Raw genomic sequence first — 22,296 nt, 5'->3', positions numbered from 1 at the left:
ATGTTAATTTGTCAATTTATCATACATTCACTTTACTTCAATGTCTAATCCAAAAAATATGTATTGCTTTCCTGAGATCATCCCATGCTGATTTTACTTTCTTAATGTATACATGATAAATAATAAATATTTCGTGGTACATCTTATGTCAACCTGCATAAGCCATTATCTCATTGACTTGAAGAATAATAGCTTAATCCTCACACCTGGTGTAACTACTTAATGGGTTACAGTGCCCATAAAAGAACTGGATGCCTAGTAAGATGGTTGCTAATTGATTGCAGATTGAACAATATCAGATAATGTTATTACTGAAATGTTAATAGCCAAAACAAAAAGGAGTGACTGCTCTTCTTTCAAACAACTGAATGGAAAGTGTATGGTTCTCTCTTTAAAAAGGCGATTCAGAATTGTTAGCTTGGTCTCACTTCTTTATTTGTAGTAGGTAAAAACCATAGAGGTTTTCTGACAGGTACATTTTTGTTCCTATTATTAACGCTTGTAAGATGAAGAGGAATGATCATCATCTGTAATTATAGAAGAAAGTACTACTCACAAAACCAGGATGTCAAAGTCTGGAAACTAAGTCTTTATAGTTAAGTTAGGTTGAATTATATGAATCAAACAGATACTCAACCATTTTGCCCTATGTAAATAACAACTTGCATAGGGTTCAGCCCATGTATGAGACTTCTTGGGAACTTCTTCTGTGATATTGTCAGTTCCATTTAATTTGGTGTATATTTTTAAAATGTCAAAGGTAGTTACCATAACTTAATTTTATGAGCATATAAGGGAAGTATGTTGCATATTATTGTGACTTCTTTTAATACTTCAAGAAAATTAATAAATACACTGTTTTCTGTTAAATCTAATACCCTAAAGTTTAATAGCAGGTGAATTATTCTGAGCAATTGGAAGAATACAAGAAATAGTGAAACTGTATTGCATATGAAGTCTAATTCCACCTGGCTGAATGTTTCAGCCTATTATCCTTCATATTAGATGTTATGAATGTAATGTGTCATAAATAACCTTACACTAACTAGCAAGCCTGTGTCTGCAGATGCAAAATGAAGCGAAAGATTAAGGCAGTTAAAAAGAAAATTCTAATAAAATAGTTTCACCTCAATTTAATAGATCATTCAAGGGGGAGTCCTTTGCTTTGAATTATCTGACTACTAACTCATTTCTCCATTCCAATTTTCCCCAGGTCTTGACACACCCAATATGCAGGTTTAAAATTCGTTACAAACTAATCAAGTTGCTAATGCTTTATGGCTAAATAGGCACAGGATCAAAAATCTCCATAAACCACTTACTTAAAATGCCATTATGTCCCTATTCATAGTAGGCTCTCAACAAATATTTGTACAACGTAATAATGACTGGTGAAATAAAGGAAGCATATGTGAACCAGTATATATTTTTAAAAAATTGTAGTAAAATTCTAGGATATATTTTCCTCATAAACGATTTATTCTTAAGTTTTATATATTAAAGATCCAAAATTCAGAATGTGAAGGGGGCTATTTTTGTGTTAACTGTTAATTATCCATGATAATAAAGTAATCACAATCTGTATGAAGAATAATCAATTTAATATTGCAGTTATATTTGGAATCGTATTTTAATTTGAACTGAAGGATAATTGATAGACGATAAGTAGGTATATAAGTTGGTAGGTAGATAGATAGACAGGTGAATGTAGAAATATTCAAGATATATCTTTATACTTTACCAATTGTCAATGCATTTTAAAACTAATTTCACTGTGGCCCCTGATTAGAGTTATCTTTCCCATTTCTTATGCCCTAGAGTCATTTGTGATAGTCACAGTAAGCAGCTTAATGAAAAGTAGTATTTGATATAACCTTACAATGGCTCTGATGCAGCATATGCCAGAGCTTCAGAATTTCTTACCTCCCCCTATACTGTCCTTCTCTAATTGTTTGATTTTTATTTTTCCTAACTGTCCCATTTTGTTTTTTCTAGATATAAACTCTAGGCTTAAAGTTCATCTTTCATGTCTTTACAGCAACAAGTTGAAATAGTAAGCGGTACTCTTAAAGTGCTTAGTATGTGAGAGCTGAGTGAGTTTAAAATGAAAAATTAATTTTCCTTATCTCACAGATAAAGACGCAGAGAAGTGCTAACCACTGTAAAATTAAGGCATTTAGGGGACTCTGTCCATGTCAGAGCTATATATGGTAGTAAGAAAGCTCAGAAAAGGACTGAGACTTTGAGGGAACAATCATGAGGCAGCCGCCAGCCACACAGGAATGCAGACCAAAGCATAGTAGAGGGTATCTGCAAATTGTGGTCCTCAGGGCAAACCTGGAGATGATAAAGAAGAGGCATGAGACTGGGAGGAAGCAGGTAAAAATTTTACCAGATATTCAAAATGAGAGAACTCCTGCCTTAATTAGGAATTCCAGTCATTTCTAATATATTTCCTGTTGGTTTAGAAACTAGGTTCCTCAGTTAAGACCAAGCACGGACTGTAAACTGAGGAAAAGGGATAGTTCTATAGGATGTACTGTCACAGAAGTGTGGTCTAGTAAAATTAACTCTTGGATAAACAGCCTTGAATATGAATCCCAGTGACTTTGAGTGCTGTATGATCAGGAATAAACTGAGTCTCATTTACTTCATTTGTACAGTGGAGATAAGGATGTTTCTGAGGATTAAATAAGGTAATATTTGTCAAACACCTGCTGCGTTATGCAGGCTCAATGCATGAAAGTTTTCTTCGTCTCCTTTCTATATATATATTAACATTGGAAAATAGACATAATCTTTAATTTTTAAAATATTTTCATAAGGCATTAAGAGAATTAAGTATGCAGCATTTGTTTAAAATGTTAACAACAGATATCTCGTTCAGTGAAAATTTCAAATTTAGTTCTATAATATATAAGCAGATACTTTTCTCTAGATTCACAGAATAAACACAGGAAATACCACACAAATCTGATGACTGCCAAGAAAGGGCATGATTTTCCATAAACTGCCCCTCACATCATTGTACCATTTGGAAAATAACCTCAGAGAGCCCAGGCATTTGCAAACACAAAATTATATAATGAAGATACCACTACAACCCCCAAGGGTCATGTGAAACTCCTAAGGAACATAAGCTTACAAACTAAAATTATGATTATTGTGGAAAAAAATTATAAGCAATGTTATCAGAGGCCAAACGTTAAAAGGAGAATGTATACCAGAAGAAAATAGAGATAAGAGGATAATCACCAAAGGATATTAAGTAATTTTTAATGTTCAAAAATAAAAATTAAATGGATTTTTTTCCAGTAAGAATAGGCCATTATATAAAGTGAAAACGAAGATTTGAAAAAACAAAGTCTAGAAATGAAAATATAATTAATCCCTCAAACATCTGCATGAAATACGTTTCAAGTTGAAAAAATGGGGATTATGGGGAAGAGACAATATTTCATATTAATGAAATTTAATAAAATGGAATAAATGTAAATTTTAATGAATCCTCAAATTCAATAAAGGTCAACCAACGTGGAAAAAATAAAAACAAGTCTACCAGCTAGCTCTGAATGAAACTCAGAGCATCAATAATCAAAAAGGTATCATAAAGGTTACTTAAGACAAAAGAACATTTACAGGATGACAATATTGACTGAAGACTTTTCATCAACAATAGATATTAGAAGACAGTTGAATAATATCTTCAAAATGCTAGGCACATTTTCAAATACCAGGTAAAACATGATTCAAGAATTAAGGCAAAATATTGTCAGACATACAGCTAATTTCACCTGAACAAAAACTAAGAATTTCTTGCCTATAGATTTTTGCTAAAATGATTACTAAGCAATATACTTGTGTAAAATAAAATGAAACTAGAAGGAAGGAGACAGCGATGTAAAGCTGTATAAAATTGTTTTCTCTGTAAATAAGAACATTTATTTAAAAAGCTTATAATCCTAAAATTTGGTCAGTGCCACCAAGGAAAACACAGAATACTAGGAGAATGCAGTGTTTGACTGATCCTATGTAAAGAGAGATAAATCAAATAGAAGACTTATTGCATATCCTATGAATTACATATCCTGAATTCATATCCTGTATATTACATATGCTATGTAAAGGGAGATAAAAACAAGACTTATTCGAGATAATGTCAACAAATATAAGGCTTGTGCATAATGTGTTCTATGTAAATTATTACCAATTATAATGTTTCTAGATAGCAAAAAAGTGCTAAACCTCTGAAATATGTATACATACATGACCTTTCCAAGAAGAGCAGCAAAAAAATACAAAAAAAAAGCCCACTTCAGTGAAGAAAAAGAAATGTCCATTTTCTAAATACATTTCCACTTGAGCTGAACATGTTATGACATCAAATACCAAGTATATGATCTTGATGTTTAACATTTTATATCCAACAGTCTCTTATCTTGGATGCCTAACGAGCATCTCAAACATACAATAGCCAAGTGAAAAATAAATGATCCACCCCCCATCTACATTAATTGGCATCTACCAACATCTCCAGATGTTATTAAATTGCACTATTATTTACTTAAGTCAGAAACCTAGACATCCTTCATGATTCTTTTCTCTTACATTACCATGTAAATTATTTCCACTCTTGTTGGATATACCTGCAAAATGCATCAAATCACTCCTCCGTATCTGTTATGGAAGTGCTAATCTACAAGATTATTATCTCTCATCTGGATTACTTCCACAACCTCTAACCTCTTCTTCCAGTCTTTCCCCACTTACACCATATTTCTCCTGGTGAAGCCAGAGAGCTCCTTCTAAGGAGTTAATGAGATCATATCAGGCCCCTCCTGCCCGTTACTCTTTAAATGAAATCCTGTGATCTGCTATATGTTGTAGCCCCTTCCTATCACTTCTGTTACTCACACTTTGTCTCCCTTTTTGCTATTCTGCTAACATAGAGGCCTAAAGGTTTCTTTTCTATACTTAAACACAACCAATTTCATTTCCATATCAGTATCTTTGAACATATTTTTCTAATGGAATATTTTTCACCTAGAATTTTGCATAGGTGCTATAACTTATTTAGATATCCTTTCATTTAGGAACAATGAATATTTAGTAGAACTTTGATGTATAATCTGGTTATGTAATGTAGTAGTTTCTGTTATAAATGTTTTATATTCCCTATACTTATGTATGCAAATTCGGAGTTTAAGACTGCTGTTCAGAACATCAGTTTCTCTTACGGTTACTTCTAGAAGTAGGCATACTAAGGAAAGACACAGCTTCTGGAACATAAAAGTGAGGTGGTAAAAGATGAATATGAAGAGGGTTACAATATTGTATTGCAATGGATAGCTTGTCCTACAGCAGAGTAATTGTAATGGGATATTTTGACAAAATTAAAGTACACATTTCCAAAATATACATGCTCTTGGAAGGCTGATAGAAAATTAACCTTGTTTGTAGATTAAATGCTGCAATAAATGTGTTATTTAAAATAGTCCTTGGCTGGGCGTGGTGGCTCACAACTGTAATCCCAGCTCTTTGTGAGGCCGAGGTGGGCGGATCACTTGAGGTGAGGAGTTCCAGATAAGCCTGGCTAACATATATAACATGTCATGTATATACATGACATGTTATACATATATACACATGTTATACACACAGATAACATGTTATACACGTATACACATGTTATATATAACATATATAACATGTTATACATATACACGTTATATATAACATATATAACATGTTATACATATACACACATGTTATATATAACGTTATATACACATGTTATATATAACATGTTATACATATATACACGTTATATAGAACATGTTATACATATATACACATGTTATATATAACATGTTATACATATATACACATGTTATATATAACATGTTATACATATATACACGTTATATAGAACATGTTATACATATATACGTTATATATAACATGTTATACATATATACACATTCTATGTATAACATGTTATACATATATAACGTTGAATATAACGTTATACATATATGCACCTTATATATAACATGTTATGCATATATACACATGTTATATATAACATGTTATACATATATAACATGTTATACATATATAACATGTTATATATAACATGTTATACATATATAACATGTTATATATACATGTTATGCCTATATACACATGTTCTACATATATACATGTTATATATACATGTTACGTGCATAACGTTATACATGTTATGTATATAACATGTTATATGTTATATATACATGTTAGGTATATGTTATGTATATAACATGTTTGTTTTATAATAACATGGTTTATATATAACATACACGTTATATATATAACATGTTATATATATAACATGTTATATATATAACGTGTTATATATAACATGTTATATATATAACACGTTATATATATAACACGTTATATATATAACACGTTATATATATAACGTGTTATATATATAACGTGTTATATATATAACGTTATATATATAACGTGTTATATATATAACGTGTTATATATATAACGTGTTATATATATAACACGTTATATATATAACACGTTATATATAACATGTTTTATATATAACATACACATGTTATATATATAACATGTTATATATAAATGTTATATATAAATGTTATATATACATGTATATACATATATACATACATATGTAACATATATATACAAGTTATATATATGTTACATATGTATGTATATATGTTTTATATATAAAATTAGCCAGGCTTGCTGGCAGTTGCTTGTAATCCAAGCTTCTCAGAGGCTGAGGCATGAGAATTGATTGAAACTGGGAGACAGAGGTTACAGTCAGCAGGGATCACACCACGGCACTACAGCCTGGGCAACAGATTGAGACCCCGCCTCAAGAAAAAAAAATAGTCCTTAAGTGAATAAATTTGTAAAATAGACACCTATATATTGTGAATATTTTTCCACTATTTTAAGTTGTTTGAATCTGAATAGTATTTTACATTCACAAAGAGTTTTCACATGCATCTAGTTTGATCACAGTAATGACCCTCTCAAGTATCATTTTCTTTGTCATTTTACTGTAAGAAAAATTAGCATAAATGAGGTTAAGAGATTTGTCCAAGGATACATCTGAGAAATGGAAGACAACAAACTTGAACTCACTGCTTTCCAAAACATGGTGGGAGTTATTAATAAAAAAGGAAAAAGTTTCAGTGTTTAAACAATTTTGGTAAACAGTAGATTAAGCAAACTTTCCTTACTCTAAAACTTTCTAGTGCGTTTGATATGCTAATGGGATTATGACTTTCTATGAAGGGTTTAGATTCTATAGACTTTCACATCTAGACAGTTGCAGTAGAAAAGGGAAATTTCATTTCAGATTGACGAAAGGTTTCTTATTTGAGTGATGGTGAAATAAGAATATTCTTTAGAAAAAAATGGGAAGAACATCACTGTATCATTATTCTTCTGTTGTTTGGGATTTCCTTAAATTTAAGCAGAGATGTACAAGAAAAGTAATAACAGAGCTGTTTGCCACCACCTTATGTAAAATAATGTCTGAGCCTAGATTTAATAGTCTGCTACACATTTTTTATATTGTCTCCTATCTTGTAATAAAAGCAACTCATTTTGAGAATAAAATTAGGGGAAATATATTTTCTTTGCATAATTGCCACATAGATTTTCTTCTTTGCCTTGAAATAACAACAAAGATTGTCAGCTGCCAGTGCAACATCCTTGGAGAATTTGGGAAGATAAATGATTTTCTTATTTAGAGACAGAATGTTCTTTAGTAAATGGAATTGTAAATATAAAAGACTAATAATGGTTGTTAAGGGAAATGTTGCACCAGGATGTAGCTGTTTGTAGAATTTTTCTCCTCTCAGCTCAATTTTGTAATTAACATATTACAAGGATTAAAAAAGAAATTAGCTAACGTTTTATGTTTTTCTAGATTGTTGATGAACATAGTGGTTATAAATATTTGTACGGAGTTTTTTTGTTCTAGTGTCTAGTTGTGTAGCATAATCAGTTTAATGGTTAAGTAGAGGCATGTTCAGCGAGGATCAGCTTCCAGAAAGATGACAGACTGACTTAATTCCTCACCCCCTCACTTCAAATACGTGGAAATTCTGAATAAAATATAATTTTTAAAAGTTTTAAATACACATCTGGGCTATGGTGGAACCTCTCTTCCCTCTATGTGCCATGAATGATCAAATCATCTTACGTGAAACTGAACCTGGATTGAGAGCCTAATGGCTAGGAAGAAGTTTTCAAGACCTTTTAGGACAAAATATGTGAACTTCAACAACACATAATATAGAGGTGAAAATAAAACCCCTGCTTAAAGTCAGAATTTTCAAGGGCTTCCCTCAGCTCTAAAGGGGAATAAATAAATCCTACCCACAATGGAGAAGAGGCATTATCTGTAGTGATAATAGCTTAGGATTTTCAAAACTTAATAGAAATTCCAATACTCCGACTGGGAAACTGAGCAAATCTGAAGCAGAAAAGATTATTTAAAAAAATATATAAGTATAGATCATCACTATGAAATGATGAATCTGACGAATCCAAAAAAATAAAGAAATAATTTTAAATACTGCTGTATTTCCTTAGAAAGTAATGACACTTAAAATGGTACCTGGTTTTAGAGCAATGATAGAAGCCAGAAGACGGTAGAATAATATTTTCAAAAACAATGAAAGAACATCCACGTAGGAACCTAGAATTGTGTACTGATAGAAACTCTCTTTCAGGAATAACATTGAAATAAAGATCTTTTCAGACACACAGAAACTGTTTACTAGCATAAAATTCCCTTTAGAGGACGTCAAGATTGGTCTTTAAGCAGGAGAAAGATACAAGATGGAAGATTTAAGCTGCAAAAGAGAATGATGTGCAAAGAAAATGGTTAAAAAAATGGAAAAGTCTTAAATAAACATTTACTGTGTATGAAAGTGTCTATTAAAAAACAGAAAAATGCTGGACATCAATGAAACATGAGAAGGTGGTTAAGTTTTTCATCCAGTTTACCTCCTACCTTTCTATGTATTGTTTCTCAGTTTCCATAGGTAGTACCTACTTCTCTAATGCTGAAATGCCTCAGTGCTCAGTCCTTGGGCACTTGCCATTTTTATTTATTCTATATATGTCTTGCTGTTTTCATCCAGCCTCGTGACTTGATTAAAACAAAATTATTCTTTTCCCCTCAAATGCAGTGGAAGCACTGTTCTTTCAAATTTTCAGAGAAAAAAAAATCTACGCATGCTTTCTTTAGCCTATCTCTACACAATACACAGGGACAACATTTGAAAAATATAAATCATATTTAAATCTGATCATAATCCTTCAATGAATTCCCATCTAGTTTTAAGTGAAATCCAAAACTCTTCATGAATTTCAAGGGTTATCTGACCTGGCTGGGCCACTTCTTAACTCAGGCCTTATCTCTTAATACTTTCCTCTGCTCCACCTACGTTGACCCCTTTGCTGCTGCTTTTACAGATCTGACATGCGCCCATTGCATTGTGTGCTACCTCTGCCTAAAATAATCCTCCCCCGTTTATCCATGTGGCTCTTTTCGTTTCTGCCTTAACTTCTTTACTCAAAAGTGTTTTTTTCAATGAATCTCTCTCATGTGTGCACATACACCACACACACACACACACACACACACTTTTTATCCATGCTTTCCTCATTTATTTTTCTCAATAAAGTGCACGACCAGGAAAGTTCTCAATATTTTCCTTCTTTATCTTCTTGAGTATTTATTTCCCTACCTAGAAGTAGAGCTCCAACCCAACAATGCAAAAAAAAATTGTCTTTTTTTCCCACTGCTGTGTCCTCAACACCCAAAACAGTGACTAGGTACACAGTATATATTTGTTTAATTCATAAAATAAGTAATTAATCAATAATGAATAAAGCAATTTTAAGATTCTCAGTGCTTAGAATGAAAACTTGCAAAATTTCTTGTGCATGTTAAGAATTTTATACTAATCATTAAATCGATAGAAGTATACAATTTTTGAATAGTAGAGGGAAAAATAAAGACAAGCTATTAAGTTAAAGCAAATAATCCAAATAGAAAACTGAGGTTTAAGAACATTAATTGAATTCATCAAGGGTAGTAAGAAACTGTGTGAACATAGGATTTTGTGTTTTCCGAATATCCCTAGTCCAAAGCCATCACTATGTATAAAATAAGATGTTAATTACAGTTTAATATTCTTGCAAGTTTAAGCAAATTTACCATTTATACGTGATTTATACAACATAGTACCTCTTGAATATTGTCTGAAATGACTGCCTTCAAGTAGCACGTTAAATAAAAATAGAATAAATGTGTCAAGCTACACTTACTATTCACAATTATTTTATAGTTAGATTATGGCTATGTTAGATATACAATTTTATATTTACTTATCTTCTGAATTAATGTTACAGTAATAGACTACAGTCATCATGCAATGTGTTGTCAAATATATTAATAAACATAAGAAAAAACAGTAATATACTGTGTCAAATTTTTCTATCAAGTGGAAATTTAGCACATTCTTCAGGAAATATTGACTACAAAATCTATGATTAATATATTTTTCATAAATATTGGATATAAATACAAAATGAAGTGATGAATTATTGATATGTGCAGTTTTACTATCATATAATGTTACTGATAAAATTAAAAAAATATAACTCATTTTTAGCATCAGATGAGGAAACTTGGTTCACTAAAGTTAGTATTATCTTTATTTGAATGCTACAACCTTGAAAAATTATTACATTTGATAGAACTATTTGGGAACAGTTTGTTACTTTTCATTGTGACTATGGACATTAATGGGATGCCCATATTCCTTCCATTCCCTTTTCTTAGCATAGTGGAAATGATTACAGATATCAGTTATGTTTCTTGACTGATGTTACAGTCATTCCGCATTATGAAGTATGCAAGACTAAATTTTTACAAAGGGTATCTCTTATCCTTATGATAGCCTAAAAAGGTGAAAATTTGTCAAGCAGCTTTCCTAAGATCCTATAAAATTAGGGGCCAGGGTTCCAGCATCAAGATGTAGTTTTACTTATTGAATTAACACAGAGTTTTGTTGATGATTTTCTTTGATGATGGGGGTAGTGATCGTGGTATTGTTTTATTACATTGGTTTCTTCCTTTTTTTGTTCATTTTTAATGGGAACCTCCCAATAATGGTGAGGATGCAGTTAAATGGTAACTCCATACACTTAGTGTGAGTCTAGAAATAAATTCAAGTTTTATTTTGAATACACTGAATTGGTATTTCTTTCATTGAATAAACATTTATCTAGTGCCTCCTAAGTGCCAGACAACACAAAACGTAAAATACCATTGGCAAATCCATAGCAATCATACAAAAGACGTGATATTTGATAAATATAACTCATACAATGAAGAAAAAAAAGAACAAGAATTTATACACAGCAATTTGACCTCCGTTTGCAACACAACAATATAAAGTGTAATTTTCTCCAATCTAAATTTGCTTTGAAAATATGGAACACCAGCTGGAAGGGAGCTCAGATGGCTTCTGCAGTGGGGTTGGAAATATCCTTCTGAGCATGTCCAGAACAACTGGTTAAAAATAATTAAATCACTTGCACCATCTGTGAATCATTCTGATTCTTCAGTGATTACTTAAGACTCTCATTGTATGGAACATATTCTGAGAACAGATGAATAAAATCTATTCAAGTGTATATTGTTTTCCACTTTGATTTTCACAAAATAAAAGGATTATAATATTTTCAAGTTGGTAAGTTATCTGATAATTCTCCTGCCCTCCTTTATGATCCAGTTGCTTTTGAAATATTAAGGTTTGTGTAAAATTTAGTTTTATTAATAATATAAATTCACATAGCCTTGATGTTATAACATAATTTTGCTTAAAAACATTCTATCATTTTTACCCTTTATTTAATCTTTTGAGTGTAGTTTAGCACCCATTTAGTAACAGCCAAGAGAACTAAATGGAAGTCCGAATTGATTGCATTCTCAAATTTAGCACCATATGCTATAATCATGAGCAGTTTTTAAAATTCTTAAATAGCTATTTTAACACATGTAAAACAGAGGAAAGCTATATTTAGTGGTGACTAATCCATGGATGAAAGATGCATGGATTAAATATAATCCAAGTGCCCATATCTGTACAAACTTAAGATGTTCAGATAATTTGGAGGCATTGTTAACTGTTTTTCTGGATATCAGTGCATGGGCACTTCTTGCCAGAATAAATTAACTGGGGAAAGTTCCAGAAGGTCCGTAATTTTCCATAATAATTAGTGCTTTCTTAGTTAATAGACTATCTGGGTGATGAAAAATAAATGAATTACCTAACAAATACAGTTATCTATAACATGTAACTCCATCTGTGACCCGTATAAAGCTCAAAATGTGTTAACTGGTTAGTATCTAGACAATCATAAACACACATGAAACATGAATAATATCAGTCACTATATTTTCATTTCTTGCTTCATAGATACACTCGAGTATTTCATATGTGGAAAATTAAGAGATCCAGTCCTCTTCATATATTGGCCTCACTAATGGGAAAGGGTCTCTTTAATCTGCTACAAAGCCCTCCTCTTCTTTAAACTTGCCAAGATGTCTTCTACCTCAGGTCATTGCAATTATGTTTCCTTTGACTTGGGCCTCTATTTCTGGATATTTCCTTGCTGGTCTCCCGTCACATTGCAGGATGCAGAGTGAACATTATCTCCACAGGTGGCCTGCCTTCGACAACCTATTTTATGTCGTTCGCAACATCCATTCTATCCTTACCATCATGCTCTAGAACATCAGCTAGACGTTTCCCTTCTAATATTTACTGCAATCTGCAAATGTTACCTTTGCATGTTTACTTGTTTATAATTTGTCTGCTATCATTAGAATGTAGGCTTGATGAAGTCAGGAGCCTATTCTATCTTGTTAGTCACTATTTCCCCAAGACATAGAGTCTATCACAGAGCAGGTATTTAATGAAAATATGTGGAATGAATGATTGAATGAATGAATGTATAACATCTTCCTGTGGAAATCCCTGCAGTTTCAGAGTTGGTTGTTCTGTATTTTTATGTCAGTGGTATCCTAATGCCAGTCTGCCATGGTCCAGAAGTTTTCAATGGTCCATAAGGAAAAGAAAAAAAAGAGCAATTTTTTATTTAGCTTTTCATAAAGCAAAGTTTTTTAATGCAAGAATTGTCCTTTCTTTCAAAATTATGGGTTTCAACAGTTTTGGAGGTATTAAAATGGCCTTTCTTTTTCTTTCTTCTCATTTTGTTACAATGTCCTTTACTAGAAAAAGTAAAGGGCAGAACTTTCGTGATGTTCCCTAATAGTTTTTTTTTGTAATATTGTTATTGACCTATGAAATACAATGTCCGTAAACCACCAACTTAGATAAATTTATTTACATGAAGGAATACCATTCCTGCTAAGTTTCTATATTGGTTGCTTGAAGTTTCAGAATGCGGAAGAGAAAGCATGAAAGCCATCACCTCCTATTTGTGTGGCCTGTTCGGCAAGCAGTACTGGCCCCATAACAATTATCCACTGGAATAACATTCTTGAATTTATTTGGTCACATGTGAGGAGCAAAAACAAGACAAAATACACAAAAAAGAGTAGAATTAGGGTATCACAACATTTGTCTAACATTGTTCAACGTTAACACTTACAAATAATAAAGGTACCAAAACGGTATTTTCTTGTATATAAATATTTTCATCCTCTGGATTTGAATCTATTTTTGTTTGTTTTGGTGATATAAAGAACTCATAATAGTATCATTTCTTGATGATATTTGGAATCCAAAAATTAATTCAAAACAGAAGTATTACATTTTCTGTCCTTTTCATAATTGAAAACAATGCATCAAGATCAAAAACTTAACAAAATGCGTTAATGTTATTATGCATGCTTTTTTCACATTCTTTATTTCCCAGTGATCATAATGAATAATAATTAACATAATTATTTGTGATTGACAAAAGACTCTAATGTTCATCATTTTAGTTAATTATTATTTAAGAAATAATTGGTCTGGATATAATATAAGCAAATTAAATCTGTATTCTGAAAAGTTTTGAGAAGTGAAAAAAAATTTATGTTTTATTTGGTAAAATACTTTATTTCTGTTGTAGCTGCTTTTACAAGGAGATTGTGGGGAGGAACAGTCATATCCAAGTTCTCAGTTAATTACCTTTTCAAAATATATGATCTAAAATGGAGTGAAAATTGATTGTGTCAATATGAGTTTTTAGAGTTAAAACTTGTAAATTTTCTGGACAGAATAGAACAATTTTATATTGGAATCCTTGCCATAGGATAATACAATGACTATTATTTCCTGGAACATTGACAGAGAACAAGCTATTTTAGGAGAAACTATCTTGATTTGTAAAGTAGAGCACATTAAGCCTAAGGTGTCATTAAATTCACAAAACTTTTAAAAAAGAATTGAGCGTAATGTTTGGTAAGAGAAAAATGGTTTTCTTCAGTGACTATTACCATATTTTGCAAAGTTATAACCTGGCAAAATATATTATTTTGGGAAAATAATATTAAATATAAGCATTTCTATACACATAGTGGCACTTTATTTATTCAGAGGTCAGATGGACATCATTTTGATTTACCTGCAACACAGCCAAGAGTCAGGAACGGAGTAGAACAAAAGACCTCTCGATTCCCAAAATTGATTTTTTAAGGTTCATGAAATCCAAAGCATACTTATATTTCATTATGAAATGAATTTCCAAATCCTTTTTTGGAGATTTTTAAAAAATTTTGCTTTGATTAAAAAGGTAATTCTAATAAACTTAATTATCTTTTTTTTTTTTTTTTGCGCCTAGTAGCTTTGAAGCCAAAATGGGACAGAAGGAATAAATGACTGAAACAGGAGATAATAGCTGCAGCCTCGAGTAAGGTGAAAAAGAACCTATATATATGGACTCATAGTTTGGGGAAATAATTTAGCACAGGGCAACACAGATGAGAGAGGGAGGGATGGAGGAAGGGAGACAGAGAGAGCAGATAATTAGTGTTTATTTCATTTTATACTTATGGATAATTTAATTATTTCAATAGTTTATTCATATAGTTAAGTAAATACTTTTTTTTTTTTTTTGAGACAGATTCTCACCCTGTCACCCAGGCTGGAGTGCAGTGGCATGATCTCGGCTCACTGCACCCTCTGTCTCCCAGGTTCAAGTGATTCTCCTGCCTCAACCTCCAGAGTTGCTGGGATTACAGGCAACCGCCATCACGCCTGGCTAATTTTTTAATTTTTTTAGTACACACAGGGTTTCACCATGTTGGCCAGGCTTGTCTTGAACTCCTGACCTCAAATGATCTGCCTGCCTCGGCCTCCCAAAGTGCTGGGATTACTGGTGTGAGCCATGGCGCCCAGCCCAAGGATCTTTAATATCTTACCTATGTGCAAAAGTGTTTAATACATAATGCCATATGCCATATTAGCTTCGTAAATCACATACCACTGCCAGCAGCTAACTTATATCTCTATATTTACATCTGAGGCTGCATAGGCACACATAAATGTATTCATATATATTACACATATGCTTATTTATGTAGCTATGCTATATGTTATTTGCTATTTACATCTATTAAGTTACTTAGCAAAATATGCCCTTTGGCTTTGAAAAAAATGCCTGCTGAACTCATCAAGATTATGATTTTTGTAGGTTATTCTCCATCTTTTAGTCGAGTTCCTAAAGTTGTGTGTTTTTAACTGCCTGCTTTTTATTGCAGGTATATGAAATTATTGTGCATATTTCAAAGAAGAATAGAATGCAGGGTAACTCTCAAACTTGTTATTTGGAATTAGGTCAGATAATTTTGTAAATACTGTTATCAATATATCACAATGTCATTAGTGTCCCTTCAAGTTAAGGGCATGGAAATAAAGATGGTCTAATGTGCCAGGCCAAAGAGGAAAACTTTTCAGCTTAGCAAAGTGACTTCAAATACATGGGGAGAATTGAAGCAGTCATTTCAAATGCAAACAAAAAGTTGTATTTTTATGGATTACAGCATCCTTAGCTAAATGTTTACTTTGGCTTGGGTATTTTTCTCATTAGTGATACTTATTTAATTAGTTGCTTATAAATTGAACCTGGGAAGTGTAGTTTGTAGTGAGCCGAGATCAAGCCACTGCACTCCAGCCTGGGCAACAGAGCGAGACTCCGTCTCAAAAAAAAAATTGAGTACTTAAGATCAATTAAAATATATCGAGTATTGGATGCTGTCACATAAGAGTGCTATTAGCCATTGGCTGTTAAATTTCCTCATCTCCAGGAATCTCAGGCACCTAAAAATTATTCTCTTTACTTCATGGGCAACAGCAGCCACTAGTCTTTGCCACGACTCTTCTGTCAATTGGGTATGCAGTGAGGGGCACCAATATGGTTTTAGGTGATGATGTGAAATTGTTTCAAAATGCTTTCATTCTCCCTTCTGAATTTTGTCTTAGTCTATGCTTCCATAATATTGGGAGCCAATTAGTAGTACATGCCTTCCTGCAGCTTGAATAGAAGTGAAGTCTATTATGAACAATAAAGTCAATTAGAGGGGGCCATGCCTACTGATAAATATGTTATGTAAAGACTCAATTTACCTTGAAATCTGTATCTATTTGCATCTACTCTTTAGTGCTAGTTCAGAGCTCTGTGCGATTATTTTAAATGTATTACAGTATTACTTTAATCAATTAATACAAAGGTAGATTAAGGAAACTTTACTACTCTTCATTTCTTCATTCTGCTGATTCCTCCCTCACTGAAGCAAAAAAAAATCTACAATTTAGTCTTTAAAAAGTCTATAGTTTAGTCTTATCTCTTTGTACTATATTCCATATACTATTCATTCTTACCAATGAATAGTATATATAGATATATTTTACTTTTTTAAAAAATACTGCTTTATTCTGTGTATTATTTTAAATATAACAGTCAATTAGAAACATGTTCCCAGGTAATGTATATAGATCTTATACATTCTTTGTGAAAGTCTTAGATGATGAATCAAAATGTATTCTATTATTCTTCTACATTTCTGGATTATTATATTTTGATTAGAAAAGGTGGCCTATCAAATCTTTCTTTTTGATCCTTTTAAAAGTTTCCTCTCTATGTAATTTTTAATGTCCCAAGTAAATAGGAGAATATGCTTTTTCCAGTGTGCACAAAATACGGATTAAATTTAGCTTGTCGGTTTTAAACCGCCTCTATTCTTGTTTTTTATTTTTATTTTTTGTCTATTTTAATCTAACAAATTACAGAAGAGTTGTATGTAAGGTACCAATTACAGCTATGATTTTATCATGTTCTCCTTTTATTTCTAGTAATTTTTACCTTATGTAGAATGCTGCCAAATGTTTGGGGCATAGCAATTAATGACTACTGTGCTTTGGGAAGAAGTGTGATTTTTGTCATTACAATGGTTCTCTGAGACCCATTTAGTGCTTTTCGGTCTTGAACTATACCTCATTTGATGCTATTATTTTGACTTTCACTTTTTAAAAAATGGTTTTCTAAATCACCATTAACGCAGCATTGTGACTTTGTATTTTTATGTTTCTTGTAAACAGCCTATAGATGGAGTGTGCATTTTAAACTAGAGAATTTTGTCTTTTTAACTTATGCAAATATTTTTACATCTTTATAGGGTACATGTAATATTTTGCTACATGCATAGAATGTATAATGATTAAGTCAGGATAGTTAGGGTATCCATCATCTCAAGTATTTATCATTTATATGTGTTGGAAATAGTTCAATTCCTCTCTTCTAGGTATTTTGAGAGATACAATATATTGTTGATTATAGTCACCCTACTCTTCTTTCAAACATTAGCACTTACTCTTTCTATGCAACTGTATGTTCGTACCCAGTAACCAATCTCTCTTCACCCATTCCGCCCACCTACACTCTTCCCAGCCTCTGGTATCTATAAAAAAAAATCACATATTCTTACCAATACGTACTTGATCTTATGAAGATATAAAAATGATAGATAGTTCATCTTTAGATGAGACATTTTAACCAACTTCATTTTTATTATAACTCTTATAACTGTGTCTGTTTTAATTCCTTGTCATATTGATGGTCATTATTTTATCATTTTATTTACTCTTATCCCTTGTCTATAATTTTATAATTCATCATCTTCTTCACTGCACTCTACTGCATCTCTTCCCGCACTTATAGGTTATTTATAAGTTATACTTTGTACTATCATTTTACTAGTGCTGTTTCCCATTTTAAACAACAATTTTATGCCTATATTTCTGTAGTGTTGAGCCAAAATTAAATAAGAACAATGCCCTCATCACCAAGATGATTTACTTAGTCACCTCCTCATTATTTTCAATCAAAGGCAAAATCCTTTAAAAACAAATAATTTATAATTTTATTTCCTGGCTACTATTGTTTTCACTTGTAGTATCACATACTAGTTCAAGATGTCATGTTATTACTTAAATTACACTATCACTTCATAAAATTTGACCACAAACTACACAAGGTTTATTTCCTATCACTGTTTTTTTGTACCGTTTATTTCTCATTGTTTTGAAATCTTTATTACACAGTCATCCTTCAGTGTCTGTGGGGCACTGGTTTCAGCATTTTGATATCAAAATTGAAGAATACTGAAATTATTTATATAAAATGGCATAGTGTTTGCATGTAACTATGGACACCCTCCTGAACACTTCATATCATCTCTAGATTATTTATAGTACCCAATACAATGTAAATGCTATGTAAATAGTTGTTATGCAGTATTGTTTAGGGAATAATGGCAATAAAAATGTCTGTACATGTTCAGTGCAGACACAGCCATCCATGTATTTTTGCAAATGTGTTCGATCGATGATTGATTAAATCCACAAATGTGGAACCCATGGATACAGAGGGCCAACTGTACTTCAGTTTTAATTTGGTTGGAACACATGAGAAATGTCCTCATAAAAACATAAAGGATGTAAACTTTGTAAACCTTGCATTTTCGAAATGATCTTTACTTTGCAGTCATCATGATGGATTTATTGGATAGTAACATTCTTTAATATCTCTCCTCTTTTTTTAGTAGTCTCTGTAGGTAATGAACAATTGTCTTCCAGTTTCCATTGTTTTCTTGTTTCAACTATCTTCAAGCTACTACTGTTTCCAGTGTAAATTCTGATTCTAGTCCAAGTGTCATTTATTTGTATTTAACCTTTTTTCTTTCTCTAAAACTCTAAAGATGCTGTCTGTCCCATCTATTGAAGTACAGAAATTTCATTAAGATATAATTTTAAATGTTTCTAAATGTGTCCCTGTTTATTATTTTATTTTATTTTATTTTGTTTTTATTTTTGAGACAGGGTCTTGCTATTGCCCAAGCTGGAGTGCAGCGATGCAATCATAGCTCACTGCAGCCACCAACTCCTAGGCTCAGGAGATCCTATTGCCTCAGCCTCTTTAGTGGCTGGGACTACAGGCCATCAGTACCATGACTGGCTAATTTTTAAAACATTTGTTTGTAGAGATGATGTCTCATTATGTTGCCCAGGCTGGTCTTGAACTCCTGGAATCAAGTAATCTTCTCACCTCAGCCTCCTAAAGTGCTGGGATTTCAGTTGTGACCCACCACTTATTTAATTCTTTTTTGCACTTAGGTAACATTTTAAATAACCAATTAATATTAATAACTTCTTTAGCTCTGGAATATTTTCTATTATGATTGTTTTAATTATTACAAATCTTCCATCTCTTCTTTTTTCTCATTCTGGTACTTATCATTGCTTAATAGGTATCTTAGATCTGTTCTCTAAGTCTCTTATTTTTTCACTATTAATGTCAGTTTATTTCTATTTGTCTTTAAATTGTGATATACTTCTTCTGATTGACTGTAAAGAACCCATATTTTATTTTTAGCCATGATTATTCTCTTTTCTAAATTGTCTATTGTTATTTAAAAACTAGGTAACAGGCTTTCTGTGCTCTAATGTTAACCTTTTAATGTTTCTAATTTTATTTTTATTAAATGTATCTTCCGTATCTTCTAGTATACTACTTGTATGGACTCTCAGCTTTGTCTTTCTCTCCAGCCCCTTGTGTCTTCTGAAAAAGCCTTTGCTTTATTTTCTCTCATGCCTAAGTCAAAGAACGTAAAATGTCTTGGCGCAAATGCAGTTAAGGTTTTGATATTTTGATGCATAGTGATTGATTGAGAAGCAACATGGATACTGGAAGTTTTGTTGTTGTTGTTGTTGTTTTGATCTGATGAATAATTATTTAACAAGCTGAAACCTATTCACAAAATTTACATATGGGAAAACATCTCTGATCTCATGGACAAGGGGTGGAAGTAAGGCTGTCCTCAACCATGTAGTACAGCCACTCTCCAGTAATGCCTGCATGAAAGAAACTAGCAGGTACTGACCCCCTTCTTAAGTCAAACAGATCTCCTTAAATCAATGGTCTCCAACAAATCATTCCACATATATACTTGAAAACCATCAGATCCATAATTTCTGTCTCAGATCGCGCCAAGATACACATGTCTTTGAAATACCACCAGTTCATCATCATTCTCTCTTCACCTGCAATTTTTTTTTCCATAATTTGAGGTCCTGATACATATATTCTTCTAAATTGTAGCAGTTAGTTGTGATTGTCTTGATGTTGCATGGACTCAGTTCAAAGTGAAACAGAAAACATATCTACGATGTGATTTACCCATTCTCAACATTTCTATTTTGTGTGTCTGTATTTGTACAGACACGTACATGCATACATGTGCATATATATAATTAATAAGCTTTGACCATATAAATAATGCAAATTATGTATAATTCACAATAATAGGTTTTTAAATTAATTATCTTCAGAGTTGAGTGAGATTACTTACAGATTTAGGCTGTGTCTACCTGAAAACAAAATACAGTGTATTAGCAATTCAGTAAAATCAATTGGATATAGAATAATAACAAATCAGTTGAGTTTTCACCTTGCGACATTTTAGTTTGGATTTAGTAGCCTGTCTAAATTACCTTTGTGAAAAAACTAGGCTACAAGTATTTTCTGATAGATATAATACTAGCATTAGAATTATTCATATAATCTTAGTTTTCACATTATTTAAAATAGAACACATTGTTATATTTTAATAAGCAATTTGAAAAAGAAACAAATCTTTCTTTCTTGTATGATTGCCATTATAAAAGAATATTAATTGAGTGCTCATTAGGTAACTTTAACCACATTAAGTACTAGACAGCCCTTTGGACAGAGACTGAGTAGAATAAAAAACGATTACAGAACATACTTTGGTATTAACCTTTTCTATAAATAAAATGTATTGTCATTCTCTAGATTAGCACTGTCCTATAGAACTTCCTGAGATGATGGCAATGTTCTATATCTACACTGTCCAATAAAGTAGCTATTGAGGCTACTGAGAACTTGGCTAGTAAAAACAGATGTACTAAATTTTTAATTGTATTTGCTTTTAAATAATTTGGATTTACATTTCTTTCGTCAAGTGTAGCTAATGACTACCATACTGGATAGTGTAATTATATGCATCTTTACTATCACTCGCATTTCTAATGAAGAGAATACTTCATTGAAAAACATAATTATGACACATGCATATTTAGACATAGATACTGAGTTGCCGCATTAATCTAGAGATAGTGTCCACATTTTCTGAGGGGTGTGACAAATGTAATATAGAAATAAAAACGTGAGTTTATTCTGAAAAATCTACTCAAGTTGACAGATCCACAAGGCAACAGAAGTTAAAAGTGATATAGTAGGATGAAATATAACTGCAGTATTTAAGGTCTTTCCATACTTATTTTTTCTTGTGTTACTTTTATTTTCACACTGAATTAAGTATAAGTATGTGTGTGAGGTGGAGGGAGGGTTCGATTTGCTTGTCAACATACAAAAAGATTGCTATAACAAGTATTCCCAAGCTGACATTTTGGAATAGCATAAAATAAAAAATATATACTAGATATATAAACGAAAACTTTTATGAGAAGAGTTTGGGAAGAGTTATCAAAGGTTAAAATGATTTTTTGAATACAAGTCTTCTCATACCCTTCAATTTGCTAATAGACATTATGATACCCATGAAGAAGCTAAAATTAGTATATCTTAATATTGTCTATATGTCATTACCTCAAATAATTGCTTATGTTTGTATTCAAGTATAAT

The 22,296-nt window shown here is 31.8% G+C and overlaps 1 protein-coding gene across 14 annotated transcripts in view; it reads left to right on the top strand.

Annotated features, from left to right (window-relative positions):
- The window catches only part of DMD (dystrophin), a 2,616,526-nt gene that overhangs the window by 1,393,042 nt on the left and 1,201,188 nt on the right, over positions 1-22,296 (top strand). The window lies entirely within an intron of this gene.

Source organism: Pan troglodytes, chromosome X (assembly GCF_028858775.2).
Source record: "Pan troglodytes isolate AG18354 chromosome X, NHGRI_mPanTro3-v2.0_pri, whole genome shotgun sequence".
In the NCBI taxonomy this organism is placed as follows: domain Eukaryota; kingdom Metazoa; phylum Chordata; class Mammalia; order Primates; family Hominidae; genus Pan; species Pan troglodytes.
The sequence above is the reverse complement of the archived record's forward strand: the minus strand, read 5'-3'. Positions and strand labels throughout refer to the sequence as shown.